At 38.1% G+C, this 15,278-nt stretch overlaps 1 protein-coding gene across 1 annotated transcript in view; it reads left to right on the top strand.

The window, feature by feature from the left end:
- Nucleotides 1-15,278, top strand: part of UBR3 (ubiquitin protein ligase E3 component n-recognin 3) — a 336,759-nt gene that overhangs the window by 280,401 nt on the left and 41,080 nt on the right. The gene's annotated exons all lie outside the window — the stretch shown is intronic.

The raw sequence follows: 15,278 nt of genomic DNA, 5'->3' as shown, positions 1-15,278 counted from the left end.
AATGTTTGAATTATTTGTACCAATTCATTGAAGAATGTTGCTGGTAATTTGAGAGGGATTGCATCAAATCTGTATATTGCTTTGGGTAGGATGGCCATTTTGACGATATTAATTCTTCCTAGCCATGAGCATGGGATGAGTTTCCATTTATTAGTGTCCCCTTTAATTTCTCTTAAGAGTGACTTGTAGTTTTCAGAGTATAAGTCTTTCACTTCTTTGGTTAGGTTTATTCCTAGGTATTTTATTCTTTTTGATGCAATGGTGAATGGAATTGTTTTCCTGATTTCTCTTTCTATTGATTCGTTGTTAGTGTATAGGAAAGCTACAGATTTCTGTGTGTTAATTTTGTATCCTGCAACTTTGCTGTATTCCAATATCAGTTCTAGTAGTTTTGGAGTGGAGTCTTTAGGGTTTTTTATGTACAGTATCATATCATCTGCAAATAGTGACAGTTTAACTTCTTCTTTACCAATCTTGATTCCTTGTATTTCTTTGTTTTGTCTGATTGCCATGGCTAGGACCTCCAGTACTATGTTAAATAACAGTGGGGAGAGTGGGCATCCCTGTCTGGTTCCTGATCTCAGAGAAAATGCTTTCAGCTTCTCGCTGTTCAGTATAATGCTGGCTGTGGGTTTATCATATATGGCCTTTATTATGTTGAGGTACTTGCCCTCTATTCCCATTTTGCTGACAGTTTTTATCATGAATGGATGTTAATTTTGTCAAATGCTTTTTCAGCATCTATGGAGATGATCATGTGGTTTTTGTCTTTCTTTTTGTTGATGTCCTTCCCTGGATTTTTAAAGCAAATCTCAGACATGATAGCATTTTATCCATAGTCTTTATTTAGTATATATCTGTAAAAGAGAGAGATTCTTTGAATAAACATAACCAGAATACTATGAACCCTTGTAAAAATGACTCATTGCCTTAATATCATTAAATGTTCAGTCAGTGTTCAGACTTCTGTAGTTGCTCCTTATAAATGATTTCTTACAGTTGGATTCAAAGAAGTCCCACACATTGGATTTGGTTATTTCTCTTTTAAATCTTTTGGTTTTCTCCCTGTGCCTCTTCTTCCCTTACATCTTATTTGTTGGAAGAACCTGGGTCTTTTGTCTGTATTTTGCTAATGTATCCCCATGGTATCATGTAATAACATGATCTGCCCCCATGTGTTTCCTATAGACGTAAACAGATCTAGGGAATTGGATTCATTTTCATATCTCTTTTTGCAGAACTGTCTCATGGATGGTGATACATACTATCATCAGGAAACAGTTTCCAGTTTCTCTCTTTGTGACATTAGAGGCTATTGGTGATCGCCTGGATTTGTTCTTTATTTAATTTGTTAGGTGGAATTCTTAACAAAGAAATTTTTCGTATCACTATTTGTTCATCCAGTGATAAAGTTGGTATAGGAAAGCAGTTTAAATATTTAATTTTTTATTTACCAGTTCTCGAAAAGTGAGTGATTTTTAAAGCTTCCTCCAAAAGATTGCTTTTTTTTGTTTTTTAGCTTTATTAGAAGTGAATGAATTTTAAAAAATCTGATGTCTCTCAGCCCCAGTGTACAGTAACTACTTAAACACATGTGTTTGGTTTGTGTTGGCCCCACTGCCCTTAATAGCTTCTTTCAGACCAAGGCTTTTTAAAAATCTGTGGGTTTATTAGTGGGTTTCAAGGAATCTATTTATCTTCTAAAGTAATATAGGAAAACCTGGTATGTGTATGTGCATTTTTATAACTCTGTAGCTCTTACCAGATTTTCAAAAGGATCTTAACCCTTAAAAGTGAGTTATTTACAAATTGTCCTGAGGATTCCTGGTTATGGACAAATAAATAGTTCTGTAATAAGGAGTAACAATAAGAAAATGGCCTCGTGTAGTTGTAAAATCAGAAGCAGATTACAATGGGATGGAAAATGAGAGGAAGATAAGAGAACAGAGATAGAACTGTCAAGAATGAATGTGGAGCGAAAGCAGAAGCTATATGGATATATTCAAAGGGGTTATTTTTTGTTTTTAAGGTAGAAATGTGAGATGTTTGTCATTTCTCTATTATTTCACTTAATAACTCCTGGTGGTACTTTTACCTTATATGTTACCCTTTCCTAGAAGCCTTTTGATTAAATGTCCGTTTTTCCCTTTCCCAAAACTTGTCCAGACTTCTATTTTTGATGCTTGTCTCACAGTCAAAATAGTAGATTTTCTTTAATAGCTCTTTCTCTAAGCTACCAATTCCCCAGTATCATCATTTTATGTGTATCCCTAGTGCCTACCTGGTACATAAATATGCTCAGTAAATGTTTCCTGAATGGATAAGTTAAATGTCTAATTGTCTTATTTTTCTGGTAAATTGCTTATTTTCTGTTTTAAAACTCAAGAAAGCTATTGCTTTGATTTGAATCTGTATATCTTATATTGTGATTACTTCTATATAATGTTTTTTGAAGATGTTGGCAGTTTATCAGACCCAAGCCATAACTGCCCTGAAGTATACCCAAGAAAACAACTTTAACTATCTTATTAATTGTTAGATGGACTTGGGATATTTTCTCAGTTCTGTGTTGATTAAGGCAAAGAAAGTATTTTTAAACTGATTGGGTTTTTCACTCATTAAAGAGAAAATAGACTTGAGCATATCACACAAAACACACCACAGATTGATTATTGTTGTAGGCTAGACTTTTTGGAGAGAGTCAGAGCACATGTAACTCAGATCATAAGAAGGAAGACTAAGAAGATTTGATGTTTGCATGGATATGTGCAAAGTGCCTTATGGAAACAGAGGGATAGTAATCTTTTTACAAAAATTTTTCATGGTAATTTTAGGAAAAGAATGTCTAATAACATCTTCAGATGATATCCAATTTACTCACCTATTTATCCTCTTAGGAGTTTTATTATTTTACATATACTCTATCTTGTCCTAAAAGAAACCTGGAGCATTTTGTATTGCGTTAAACTCTAAAACATCTTATGGGAAAGGAATTTATGCAAGCATCTGAATCCTGTTTTTCTTCTTTTTTTTATCACCAACACTAAGCACAATACCTATAGCCAAGCTAGTAAGTATGTTTATGTTTGTTGAGTAAGTGCCTCCCCCCAGGAGACTATAGATTCCTTGGATTACTCTTGAAAAATCCAGCAGAAATGCTATTGCATAAGGAGAGTACTTACTAAATATTTAGTTGCCCAACTTTTGAAAATTTCTGATCATGTTTTTATGCCTTACTGAAGAAACTCTGGTTTATTCAAATTTTGTTGGCATCATTCCAGTCGTGGTGTTGTCTCAGTTAATGTCAGTACCCTTTGACCTTTTTATTCCTCTTTTTAAGATTTTATCTTGATGAAAATTAATAAAAAATATGGTCAAAGATTTACACATGGTATCTAAAATATTTTAATTTCATGAGTTATAATATTTCAAATTTTTTAAATGATAAATTGCATATAAATAACAAAATTCATGACTTTATCTTCTGAAATATAATGAGGTGGATGTGGCACCTAAAATAGTAGTTCAATCCTCATAGCAGTTTAGAATAGGAAGTAAAAAATACAATTTTCATTTGTATTTCTCAGAAAAAATTTACTTGTTAACAAGCCATATGCTGGTATTTCTACTGTGCCAAACTCATATATCTTACATTATGTGTTTTATTATTATTGAGCAGCCTTGAAAGTACAATGCTTCTCCCCCCTCCCTATCCTGCCATAGTAGCCTTATACAACTTAGAATCTGTGCCACTGTTTACAGCCTGTTTGCTTCTAAGGCATTTCAAGTAAGCAGTGATCTGCCTATGTCTACCCTCAGATGGTTTGATAGTGGATGTTTTGTTTTGTTGTTTTTTATACACTATGGCTGAGAGTAGATGTCCAATTTTTTCTTCTTTTTAAATTCTGATAATTTTATTTGAAGGGCTTTGCTCCTTTGCAGCCTTGGAAGATAGCAGTCTGTTGACCTAATACACACCTCATAGGAGTGATTCTTTGTTTTTTTTTAAGTCCCTAAAAGGTACTGATTTCATACATTGTAAGCATTCAATAAATAGGTATTTACTAAATGAGTGAGAGAATTTGAGAACTTAAGTTGTGACTTTAAGTGGCCACTTAAAATACTTGAAAAATGATGATAAAGTGACTGAAAACAGAAGTTAGTACTTTGTTACAATGAAAATCTAAATTTATGCCTCTGGTAAGTATTATTTCTTTAAATGCATTAACTTTGTTTTAATTTGAAAAATAATTTATATAGTTTGCAATGAAAAGAAGCTACATGAGTGATTTTCCTCAGCAACATTAAATGACTTCCTGATTAAGATCATTTTGTGCTTAGTATTAGACAAATTCTGTACTTTTCTCATTCTACTAAAACATTTATTTACTTATTTTTATGTATTTATTTTTATTTTGGTATCATTACTCTACAATTGCATGAGGAACATTATGTTTACCACACTCCCCCCACCACCAAGTTCCCCCCACATTCCCCATTGCAATCATTGTCTATCAGCATACATGATGTTGTAGAATCACTACTTGTCTTCTCTGTGTTGCACAGCCCTCCCTGTGTCCCCACACACATTATACATGCTAATCATAATGCCCCCTTTCTCCCCCACCCCCCTTATCTCTACCTTCCTACCCGTCTTCCCCAGTCCTTTTCCCTTTGGTAACTGTTAGTCCATTCTTGGGTTCTGTGAGTCTTCTGGTATTTTGCTCCTTCAGTTTTTGCTTTGTTCTTATACTTCACAGATGAGTGAAATCATTTGATACTTGTCTTTCTCCGCCTGGCTTATTTCACTGAGCATAATACCCTCTAGCTCCACCCATGTTGTTGCAAATGGTACGATTTGTTTTCTTATGGCTGAATAATATTCCATTGTGTATGTGTACCACATCTTCTTTACCCATTCATCTACTGATGGACACTTAGGTTGCTTCCATTTCTTGGCTATTGTGAATAGTGCTGCGATAAACATAGGGATGCACATGTCCTTTGAAAACTGGGCTGCTGCATTCTTAGGGTAAATTCCTAGGAGTGGAATTCCTGGGTCAAATGGTATTTCTATTTTGAGTTTTTTTGAGGAACCTCCATAGTGCTTTCCACAATGGTTGAACTAGTTTACATTCCCACCAGCAGTGTAGGAGGGTTCCCCTTTCTTCACATCCTCGCCAACATTTGCTGTTGTTTGTCTTTTGGATGGTGGTGAGCCTTACTGGTGTGAGGTGATATCTCATTGTGGTTTTAATTTGCATTTCTCTGATGACTATTGAGGTGGAGCATCTTTTCATGTGTCTGTTGGCCATCTGAATTTCTTCTTTGGAGAACTGTCGATTCAGCTCCTCTGACCATTTTTTAATTGGATTATTTGCTTTTTGTTTGTTGAGGTGCGTGAGCTCTTTATATATTTTGGATGTCAACCCTTTATGCAATCTGTCATATATTCTGCCATACTTTAGGATGCCTTTTTGTTCTATTGATGGCATCCTTTGCTGTACAGAAGCTTTTCAGTTTGATGTAGTCCCGCTTCTTCATTTTTGCTTTTGTTTCCCTTCACCGGGGAGATATATTCAAGAAGAAGTCACTGATGTTTATGTCCAAAAGATTTTTGCCTATGTTTTCTTCTAAGAGTTTTATGGTTTCATGACTTACATTCAGGTCTTTGATCCATTTTGAATATACTTCTGTGTATGGTGTTAGACAATGATCCAGTTTCATTCTCTTACAGATAGCTGTCCAGTTTTGCCAACACCAGCTGTTGAAGAGGCTGTCATTTCCCCATTGTATGCCCATGGCTCCTTTACCATATATTAATTGACCATATATGTTTGGGTTAATATCTGAACTCTCTATTCTGTTCCACTGGTCTGTGGCTCTGTTCTTGTGCCAACACCAAATTGTCTTGATTACTGTGGCTTTGTAGTAGAACTTAAAGTTGGGGAGTGAGATCCCTCTGCTTTATTCTTCCTTCTCAGGATTGCTTTGGATATTCGGAGTCTTTTGTGGTTCCATATGAATTTTAAAACTATTTGTTCCAGTTCATTGAAGAATTCTGTTGGTATTTTGATAGGCATTGCATTGAATCTGTAGATTGCTTTAGGCAAGAAGGTCATTTTGACAATATTAATTCTTCCTAGCCAAGAACATGCGATGAGTATCCATTTGTTAGCATCTTCTTTAATTTCTCCTAAGAATGTCTTGTAGTTTTCAGGGTATAGGTCTTTCACTTCCTTGGTTAGGTTTATTCCCAGGTATTTTATTCTTTTTGATGAAATTCTAAATGAAATTGTTTTCCTGATTTCTCTTTCTGTTAGTTCATTGTCAGTGTATAGGAGTGCCACAGATTTCTGTGTATTAGTTTTGTATCCTGCAACATTGCTGAATTCCGATATTAGTTCTAGTAGTTTTGGAGTGGAGTCTTTAGGGTTTTTTATGTACACTATCATGTTGTCTGCAATTAGTGACAGTTTGACTTCTTCTGTACCAATCTGGATGCCTTGTATTTCTTTGTTTTGTCTGATTGCCATGGCTAGGACCTCCAGTACTATGTTGGATAACAGTGGGGAGAGGGGGCATTCCTCTCTTCTTCCTGGTCTTACAGGAAAAGCTTTCAGCTTCTCGCTGTTAAGTATGATGTTGGCTGTGGGTTTGTGATATATGGCCTTTGCCCTCTATACCCATTTTGTTGAGAGTTTTTATCATGAATGGATGCTGAATTTTGTCAAACGCTTTTTCAGCATCTATGGAAATGTTCATGTGGTTTTTGTCCTTCTTTTTGTTGATGTGGTGAATGATGTTGATGGATTTTCAAATGTAGTACTATCCTTGCATCCCTGAGATGGATCCTCTTGATGTCTTTTTGAATTTGGTTTGCTAATATTTTGTTGAGTATTTTTGCATCTGTGTTCATCAGGGATATTGGTCTATAATTTTCTTTTTTGTTGGGGTCTTTGCCCGGTTTGGGTATTAGAGTGATGCTGGCTTCATAGAATGAGTTTGGAAGTATTCCCTCGTCTTCTATTTTTTGGACAACTTTAAGGAGAATGGGTATTACATCTTCTCTATATGTCTGATAAAATTCAGTGGTGAATCCATGTGGCCCAGGGATTTTGTTCTTGGGTAGTTTTTTGATTACCGATTCAATTTCTTTGTTGGTAATTAGTCTGTTTAGATTTTCTGTTTCTTCCTTGTTCAGTCTTGGAAGGTTGTATTTTTCTAGGATGTTGTCCATTTCTTCTAGGTTTTGAAGCTTGTTAGTGTATGGATTTTCATAGTATTGTCTAATAATGTTTTTTATTTCTGTGGGGTCCATCTTGATTTTTCCTTTCTCATTTCTGATTCTGTTGGTGTGTGTAGATTCTCCTTTTCTCTTAATAAGTGTGGCTAGGAGCTTATCTATTTTATTTATTTTCTCAAAGAACCACCTCTTGGTCTCATTGACTTTTTTCTATTGTTTTATTCTTCTCAATTTTATTTATTTCTTCTCTGATCTTTATTATGTCTCTCCTTCTGCTGACTTTGGCCTCATTTCTTCTTCTATTTCCAGTTTCAATAATTGTGAGTTTAGACTATTCATTTGTGACTGTTCTTCCTTCTTTATGTAGGCCTGGATTCCTATGTACTTTCCTCTTAGAACTGCCTTCGCTGCATCCCACAGAAGTTGGGGTTTTGTGCTGTTGTTGTCGTTTGTTGCCATATATTGCTTGATCTCTGTCTTAATTTGGTCATTGATCCATTGATTATTTAGGAGCATGTTGTTAAACCTCCATGTGTTTGTGAGCCTTTTTCTTTGTACAATTTATTTCTAGTTTTATCCCTCTATGGTCTGAGAGGTTGGTTGGTAGAATTTCCCTCTTTTTTAATTTACTGAGGTTCTTCTTGTGGCCTAGTATGTGGTCTATTCTGGAAAATGTTCCATGTGCACTTGAGAAGAATGTGTACCCTGCTGCTTTTGGGTGTAGAGTTCTGTAGATGTCTGTTAAGTCAATCTATTCTAGTGTGTTTTGGATTGCCTCTGTGTCCTTACTTATTTACTGTCTGGTAGATCTGTCCTTTGGCGTGAGTGGTGTTTTGAAGTCTCCTAGAATGAATGCATTGCATTCTATTTCCTCCTTTAATTCTGTTAGTATTTGTTTCACATATGTTGGTGCTCCTGTATTGGGTGCATATATATTTATAATGGTTATATCCTCTTGTTGGACTGACCCCTTTATCATTATGTAATGTCCTTCTTTATCTCTTGTTACTTTCTTTGTTTGGAAGTCTATTTTATTGGATAGAAGTACTACAACACCTGATTTTTTCTCCCTGTTATTTGCATGACATATCTTTTTCCATCCCTTGACTTTTAGTCTGTGCATGTCTTTGGTTTTGAGGTGAGTCTCTTGTAAGCAGCATGTAGATGGGTCTTTTTTTTTTTTTATCCATTCAGTGACTCTATGTCTTTTGATTGGTGCATTCAGTCCATTTACGTTTAGGGTGATTATTGAAAGATATGTACTTATTGCCATTGCAGGCATTAGATTCATGGTTACCAAAGGTTCAAGGTTAGCTTCTTTACTATTTAACTGTCTAACTTAACTCTCTTATTAAGATATTATAAATACAGTCTGATGATTCTTTCTCTCCCTTCTTATTCCTCCTCCTCCATTCTTTATATGTTAGGTGTTGTATTCTGTACTCTTTTGTGTTTCCTTTGACTGCTTTTGTGAGTAGTTGATTTTATTTTTTGCCTTTAGTTAGTATTTGGTTGGTCTGCTTTCTTGTGATTTTATTTTCTCTGTTGACATCTATTTAACCTTAGGAGTGCCTCCATCTTAAGCAGTCCCTCTAAAATACCCTGTAGAGGTGGTTTGTGGGAGGCAAATTCCCTCAACTTTTGCTTGTCTGGGAATTGTTTAATCCCTCCTTCATATTTAAATGATAGTTGTGCTGGAAACAGTATCCTTGGTTCAAGACCCTTCTGTTTCATTGCTTTAAATATATCATGCCATTCTCTTCTGGCCTGTAACGTTTCTGTTGAGAAGTCTGATGATAGCCTGATGGGTTTTCCTTCATAGGTGACTCTTTTTTCTCTCTCTGGCTGCCTTTAATACTCTGTCCTTGTCTTTGGTCTTTGCCATTTTAATTATTATATGTCTTGGTGTTGTCCTCCTTGGGTTCCTTGTGTTTAGAGTTCTGTGGGCTTCCAGGGTCTGACAGACTTCTTTGCCTAGTTTGGGGAAGTTTTCAGCAATTATTTCTTTAAAGACACTTTCCATCCCTTTTTCTCTCTCTCTTCTTCCTCTGGTACTCCTATAATGCAAATATTCTTCCGTTTGGATTGGTCACACAATTGTCTTAATATTCTTTCATTCCTGGAGATCCTTTCATCTCTCTCTGCCTCAGCTTCTCTGTGTTCATGTTCTCTGATTTCTATTCCATTAACGGCCTCTTGCACCTCATCCAATCTGCTCTTAAGTCCTTCCAAAGATTGTTTTATTTCTGTGTCCTCCCTCACAACTTGATCCTTTAGCTCCTGCATATTTCTCTGCATGTCCATCAGCATGGTTATTACCTTTATTTTGAATTCTTTTTGAGGCAGATTGGTTTAATCTATCTTTCCAGGCCCTGTTTCAGGGGTTGTCTTGGGTAATTCTGGACTGGACCAAATTCTTCTGCCTTTTCATGGTATTAGGTAGCTGTAGGCAGGTAGTGCGTGTGTCGGGATTACAAATCCCTTTCCTTTTTATTGATCACCTTGCCCTTCTCCGCTCCCTGTGTCAGTTACCTGCACAACCTCCTGATTAATCCCCTAAGCTGCTGTGGGCGGCATCACCGTCAGGGTAGCCCAGAGCCCTGTTGGGAGTAGGGTCTGCTCTCCTGCAAGAACGGTGCCTCTTCACACCTTTCCCTCGTTTCCTCTGCCTGTGCCAGACAGCTGCATATTGGCGGTGGCCTCTGGGTCTAGACTGGGCAGCTGTGCACCAGGAGGAGATTCTGGGTGGTTCCTGTGGGTGTGCCTGCTCCCCAGCTGCTCTTGCGCTGCGTGCTTGTGCCTGGCTGCTACCTGGCTGGTCTACCACTCCATGTGCACGTGGGGCCCCTCTCCAGCTGCTCCTCAGCTGCGGCCATGCCATGCCAGAGGGGGAATGACTGGCAGGCTGTTTATTGGGGCTTCAGAACTGTGCTGCTTCCCAGGGGTCTGGAGCACCTGAATCTCCCTGGGATTCCTAGCTGCTGGACTGAGTGTCCCGGGACGCTTCCTTCCAGCTGTGAGGCCCCTGCCCCTTTAAGGCTTTAAAAAAGCCCACACTTTTCTTTTGTCCCAGGGGAGCCGGCTGTGGGGACCTGCTCCCAGATTTTACTTTTCTGTTTCTCTAATATCCAGCACAGCATACAATGTGTGTCTGTGCTTCCAGTGCAGATTTCTAGACCTGGTTATTCAGTAGTCCTGTGCTTCTACTCCCTCCCCACCCCAACTCCTTTCTTACCACCAGGTAGCTGGGGTGGCGGGAGCGCTTGGGTCCCGCCGGGCGGCGGCTTGTATCTTACACCATTAGTGAGATGCTGAGTTCTCGCAGATGTAAATGTAGCCTGGCTGTTGTACTGTATCCTCTGGTCTCTCTTTTAGGAATAGTTGTATTTGTTGTATTTTCAAAATTACATATGATTTTGGGAGGAGATTTCCACTGCCCTATACACACCACAGTCTTGGCTCCTACTCCTATTAAAACATTTAATTAAGCCAGGAGATACTTTCTTTGACTTTGATGATACCATCTCCTTTCGTGGTTCTCTTTCTGTCTCTCTTCTCATTCTCAGGGCTCCTTTTCATTCACCTCCTCTTCTCACCATCCTTTGAGTCATTCCTCAGTTCCTGTCCCCTTCTCAGTTTTGTCTTTTTTTCCATAGCTTCAACTCACCTATTCTCTGGTGATTCCCAAATATCTAGCTCCATTCTACAATTCCCTGGTGAGCTCCAAACCCAAATACCTGTATACACTTAAAACTCAACATGCAGAACATTAATCCATTTTCTTCCCACTCAGACTTCCTCTCTTCCTGTTTTCCATTTTAGTCATTGCTATTGCCTTCACTCTTTTTAGCAATGAGAGACTACCATCATCCTCTATCTCCAAAGGTCTACTAGATTCTATACCTTCTGTCATCTAAACATTTCTCTAATTTGACCCATTCTCCATCATCATTACTCCTCCTTAGTCTTGGCCATCTAATTTCACATATATAGTACTTTTGTTATCTGCTAATAGGTATCCTTCTTTGTACTCTTGTCTCATTTCAGTCCCTTTCTCCTAGGAAGCAGCAATGAATATTTTAAATTGTAAAGCTCATATTATCACTGTCTTGCTTAAAATGCTTCAGTGACTTCTTATTGGCCAGTCTAGATGCTATATAAATCAAATGCCTGTAGATATCATGCAACATAAATAGTAATAATAACAACAACAGATATTTATTGATTGCCATTGCCAATCACTGTTTGAGCATTTAAGTGTTTAAACCTTATTTTACTTAATCCCTTTAGGGTAGGTGATATTATTATTCCCATTTAACAGATGAGGAAATAAAAGCATTTTAGTATTTTTGCCAACTTGCCTAAGATCTGAAGCGTCAGGATTTAAATCTAGACAGCTTGGCTTCTAACCTAAATTCATTCTTAACAGTAATGTTATATTCTGACTCCTTGTGAATAGTCTTTGGTTTGATATAATTAGGAGTGGGAGACTGTGACATGCTGGAGAATATTGCGTGATCAAAAAGGCCAGTTACCACTCAGCTCCAGATACCTGTTGGTATATAAGGATTTGAGCCCAGGATAATCCACATCTTCCTGTTTTCCAAGAGTAAGTGGAATTCTGGACTTTTGTTAAGAAATATCCTATTTTTAAATGTCAGTAATTAAAAACAAAGCAGGATAAAATGAAATCAAACATCTGTGCAGGCTGCATTTGGACAGTTAGCCTATAATTTGCAACCTTTGGTTTTCAGCATGATAATTACTTTTCTAGCTTCATCTCTCAAAAATCACTACTTGTATTCTAGTTATACTGGACACCTTACAGTTCTTGTAAGCCTTAGGCTTTTTCTCTCCTCTTGTACAAATGTCTTCCTCTGTCTGGAATTCCCTTCCCTTACCTCACCCCATCCCTGCCTTCCTTATTATCATTTATTTATCTTCATCATTCAAGACTAACTCTCCTGCTTGGGGTTGGAAGCTTTTTTCTGACCCCTGTGTCTTGCCTTTGGTCTAGATTAGTTCCTCCTCCTAATTGCTTCCATTACACTCTCTCCATGCTTATAGCAATTTGTCTTTTTCTCTACCCAGACTATAAATTCTCATTGTTTATATCCTGGCATGTGTTAAGTACCCAGGTATTAGGACATCTAGATATCTGTGAGTCCCTCTCATCTGACTCCAGATGGAATTGTGTTTTTTTCCTCTACATATATGTACAACAATAACAACATTATACACAGCAGTAATAGCAGGATAACTTCGTTCAGGTTCCTGGACCCGATTCCAATGTGTATATGTACGGAGGTGGGAGGGCGGCTTCCCACACATACTAATACTAAGCAATTCTTGAACACCAGCAGGCTGTTGGAGAACTCAACTTAATTCCAATGCTATCTGCACAGAGACAGCACAAGATTTTCAGGTTAAGGGCTCCGTCCTACAAGCCCTCCACCCCCAACTCCAGATGCCAGCAACAAGCCCCAGGCAGCTCCCTATGCTTCTGACCCACTGGCCTCAGATTGGAGGTTCCCACGATCTCCTTTGTTTGATTGATTTGCTAGAGTGACTCACAGAACCCAGGAAAACACTTATGTTTACCAGTTTAATAAAGCATATTTCCATACTGGATACAAGTTAACAGCCAGATGAAGAGATACATAGGGCAAGGTCCCAAATAAAGGAGCTTCTGTCCTCGTGGAGCTTGGGGCCTGGCTTCCTGACACGTGGGGGTGTTCTGATGCCACAAGCACGGAAGCTCTCTCCAACCAAGGAGCCAGATCCAACTGAACCTAACTGAGAGAGAGCAAAAAGCTCTTCTCAGGGGTTTTTGTGAGGGCTTCTGTGTACAGTCATCATGGACCAAATTATTGGCCATTGGCTGATTCAGCCTCCAGCCCTGCCCTCGGGTGGGGGGTGCAAAAGTCTCTCATTAACATGACAGAACTCCCATTTCACCTTTAAGGCTCTGCAGTATTTTTAGGAACTGTTGATGAAGACCAAATATGCCTGGGAAATAGATATTTGATCATATGAATGCCCAAAAATGTATTTCCTGTAACTCAGTATATCACACTGTTGATGCAGAGCTAGCTTTAAGTACAAAGGGAGAGCAGTGATGGACTCATGACCAACCTGTAGGAGTTGAGGGTGGCCTCAGGGGTAACAGGAACCAGGGCTTTGGGTGCTGGCAGGTTTTTGCCATCCTGGGTCTCTCCTCTCTGTGGATCTGCTCCATTCAGTCTTGCTTTAGAGTCTCTCCCATAGATCTGGAGTATGACCTCTGAAGCTTCCAGACACATCTTTATACCCTCCCTTTACCTCCAGGTAGAAAAGTCCCAGGTAGGTACTCTGACTGGCTCAGTTTATGTCAAGTCCCCATCTCAACCTATCAACATGGATAAGAGACATACATACAATTTAAAATAAGGGAAGGTTTTCCTTAGGAAGGGACTATTAAGATGTCATCTAATTTAATAGTTATTCAGGCTACAAGGAAGCAAAGAATGTTTCAGCTTATACAGAGACCCAGGAGAAGGATGCCAAATTTAAAAAAAAAAATCAACCTGGCTGTAATCATAAAAAAGTATATTGCAAGGGGCTAGAAGGTGATGTAGCTAATCCACTGTGCAGGAAGAAGTTAGAAGGCTTTACTGCTAACCTGCTTAACAAGATGCCTTGACTGGCCTCTGGAAACTTTATGGTTTGGTGAGGGCTTCCACCATCGCCAGACTGATAAGAATGGCTCCCTATGCATACACTGTACAATGTGGTTTATGCTGAACACATCTGCTTTTCTCCTAGGAGTCTAGAAGTTGGGTATGTGCTAAGCAGAGGATGCCTGCCAGCCCTGTCCTCAATAAAAACCTTGGGCACTGAATCGCTTAATGAGCTTCCCTGGTGTATATTTCATACATGCTTTCACAGTTCATTACTGGGGAATTAGTATGTACCGTGTAACTCTTCTGGGAGAAGACTCTGGAAATTTAATCTGGACTACACCCAATGTGCCTTTTGAGTTTATTGCTTTTACTTTGTATCCTCTTGTGAGTCCTCCTAGTGAATCATCAAACATGGAAGTGGTCTTAGGGACCCTAACACAGCTGCTTAGGCTGGGATTATAGATCTAGGCAAGAAAAGATGGAAGTTCGGTCCAGGGTGTTGGAACTGACTTGAGAAATATTCTAAAAGTAGGATTGACAGGACTTGGTCACTGTTTGAATGTGGGGAGAAAGAGACAGCAAAGTATTAAGGATGTCTGTTTCTGACTTCAGCAACTGATTGAGTGGTGGTACCCATTTACTAGGGGAGCAGCAAATATAATAGAAGGAATACTGAATCCAAAGTAAAATGATCTATATGGATTGAAGTTCAAACTTGGTTGCTTATTAACCTTGTTATCACAAGCACATCCTTTTGAAGCTCAATTGCCCAACTGAGATTGTTATGAGGATTAAATGAGGCATTTGAATGAAATTTTCTAAATTCTTAGGTACATATAAATGTTAGTTATGATTGCTAATCTACCACTTATTAGATACCTAATATGTACCAGAAGCCTCCAAGCATTTTCCATATTGCTACTACTGTTCTTTGATTCATAATAGTTTTCATTGAGTTTTAAGTTCAGAGTACCTAAAATATTGGGATTCTTTTCTTTTCTTTTTTACTGTAGAAGTTCTGATACATGATATGATATTATTCTTTAAAAGATCTCCATCATCTTAGAAATAGACGAAGTATTGGTTTTAAATATCAGACTCCCAGACATTGTTATTAAGTACATGATGTCCAGTAAGGGCATTTGCTAAGGTTACATAGCTATGCTGAGGTTGAGTGACATGAGCGCTCTGGTCTTCTAAAATAGAGCATACTTTGCATTGTGTCAAATGCTTCTCATTTACATATTCTGTGGACGAACAAGGGAACTTTGCTTTCATAATTCCAAATATGTTGAGTAGCCAGTATTACATTATAATCTCATTTTATTACCTGTTGAATGAAAACCAGTTACACATGCAAAGAAAGCATA

This window comes from Manis javanica, chromosome 12 (genome assembly GCF_040802235.1).
Source record: "Manis javanica isolate MJ-LG chromosome 12, MJ_LKY, whole genome shotgun sequence".
In the NCBI taxonomy this organism is placed as follows: domain Eukaryota; kingdom Metazoa; phylum Chordata; class Mammalia; order Pholidota; family Manidae; genus Manis; species Manis javanica.
Note: the sequence above shows the minus strand (reverse complement) of the source record. Positions and strands in the feature narration are given on the sequence as shown.